This window comes from Penaeus chinensis, chromosome 21 (genome assembly GCF_019202785.1).
Source record: "Penaeus chinensis breed Huanghai No. 1 chromosome 21, ASM1920278v2, whole genome shotgun sequence".
Classification (NCBI taxonomy): domain Eukaryota; kingdom Metazoa; phylum Arthropoda; class Malacostraca; order Decapoda; family Penaeidae; genus Penaeus; species Penaeus chinensis.
The window spans coordinates 15,678,778-15,681,277 of record NC_061839.1 but is presented as its reverse complement, the minus strand read 5'-3'; the positions used below and the strand labels follow the sequence as shown (position 1 = coordinate 15,681,277).

Below are 2,500 nucleotides of genomic sequence, written 5' to 3'. Positions count from 1 at the left end.
TGAAAGCGTCAAGTAAAATGGAAAAAGTGCCTGACTACTCTGCAACTTACTTTGTTTATATACACCACTCTTCGCTTCGCAAGGCTGTTGAAAGTTTAAATGCATTTATCAGATTCAGTCGAAGTATTTTTTTCTAATTATATACACTGCTCTTCATATGGAAATTGGACGTTGCATAAGATTTTGGATCTTATCGTTCCCACCCAGTTGTCTGTCCAAAGCAGACAACTGGGCAATTCCAATGATCAAGGATATTTACTTGATTTACTGATTGAAGTATATCAACAAATCAAGATACTCAGCATTTTCTTTGATAATTTTTTTAAGCTTGTATGGTTATATCATAGACTTACAGAAGGATTTTGAAGATATTCCTCCCACCTAAGTCAATACCACGTCATATGAGTCGGACACGTTAGAAATTCTTACCATGTCGTTCCAGCGACCTTCATGATTGACTTCAAATCTTACCCATTCGTAATTCGTAATCAATGGAAATATCAATCCCTATCTGAGACTACGTGAAGTATATTTGAAAAATATCGCGCTCTGATTGGCTGGCCGGAGTGTATCAAATCGCATCAAGTTGAAAGCATGTTTCAACAGGTTCCAGTAATGTGGCGTAAAGGGCAAACATATATCACAGTGTATAAAAGTGTTCTGGGTTTCGTAAATGTTACAAAAAGGCCTTAAGTGACTATAAATCTCCGGACTCATACTTTATGTATATGTTTCGTTTTGGTATATTTCCCTCTAATTGAAAATATTTTCAATGAATACATCCATTTTAAAATTAAGGATTAAATTAAATATTTCAATATGAAGGACTGAATGATATATTTTTAAAAAATAATTAAATTATATATTTGAGGATGAAGGATTAAATTACACATTTCACAAATGCGAGAAGATTTAAATGTACCTTTGATATCACGTAGGTAGAACGCTACTAAAAAAAATGAGCTAACACAACAAATTTTAATATTTTTGTTGCGTATTCTGTCAAGACTGCCAGCTTTCTCTCAGGAAGGCAGTCCAATGAAGATTTATGTTAACTTCATAATTAGAATTGTCGTTAATTCCACAACACAGGAATGATTCTAAAGTTTTTTTGTTTTTGTTTTGTGTGTGTGTGTAAAATAATAGACTTTTAAAGTGGGACAACTTTTCCATAAAATTAATCAAGTGATTTATCTAAAAAAAATAAAAATAAAAATAATAATAATAATAATAATAATAACGTTTATTTCACAATGTTGTCATTTTGTATGATTTCATTGTCTATATGACCGCTCTAGCGAGGCCAAGATTACTGTCATTTGTTAGTCTTACATTTATATGCAAACTGTTTTTTTTTAAGATCTTTAAAGGCTGTTATGTACAAATTCAACCACCAATTCCGATCCTACGTTGTTTCTCAGCGTTACCAAGCATTCATGGACTGGTTAAGGCCAGGTGTCGTCGGCCCTCTTTTCTCGGCTGCAATATACTTCACAAATTAAGGATTAAATCATGTATTTCAAAATGTCTTTTTTTACAGTTTTCAGTTACTGTTATTATCTTCTTCCTCCTTATCATTATCATCATCCCCATCATAATCATCATCGTTATTCTCGTTACCATCATCATTGTTATCATTATCACCTTCATCTCGCTAGCATGACCAACACCACTATTACCATTATCATTATTATCATTAAAATCATTCAAGATCATATGAGGACTTATGACAGAGAAAAGGGACCTTTAGATAAGTAAATAGATACATACGTAAATATGCAAGTAGGGAGATAGATATAACCATAAATAAATAAGGAAGAGTAAATATTTACATCTATGGATGGATTGCGGGAGGTCCGTGAGGATAAGATAAAAAATTAACATTTACGAGTGTGATTTTTGTATAGATTGTTTTCTGTAATAATAATACTTCAGAATACTTTCTGTATCCCATACATGTATAAGACGATAGAATCTCGATTCCTAAAGTTCATTATACATATTGCAAGGGGGTCTTTAGCTTTCATCAGATCCTCAACCAAACCATCCCTGATTTATGTCCTGTCCCTCTGTAGTTTTTTTGTGAATGTTGTTACATACAGACGTCTTCACATGGCAAGGAGTCTAACAGTAGCTCTAGTGACAAATCCTGATTTCCCCATTCCTTGAATTGGCGGGAAAATGTGTTTTTCTTATTAATACAGTCGACATTGATACTGTTATTATTGTTATTGATGTTACGATTACTGAATTGTTATTAAAATCTCGATGACATTGAAGACAATGAAATAATGCAAAAGACCTTTTCCAAAAGTCGAGGAAAACGGTAAACAGGTGATATAAGTAGGACTAATAACTGACTCCTTGGTGACTAAGCACTTGTAGACCCATCTATGTGTAAATACAATAAATAAACTTGTATTACATTTGACATGGCATGTATTCTTGCCATACGTGCCGATTGGGTTATTAAGTAGTCCGTACGGACGGCTCTAACAAG

The 2,500-nt window shown here is 33.1% G+C and overlaps 1 protein-coding gene across 1 annotated transcript in view; it reads left to right on the top strand.

The window, feature by feature from the left end:
• The window catches only part of LOC125036419, a 14,927-nt gene that overhangs the window by 11,772 nt on the left and 655 nt on the right, over window positions 1-2,500 (top strand).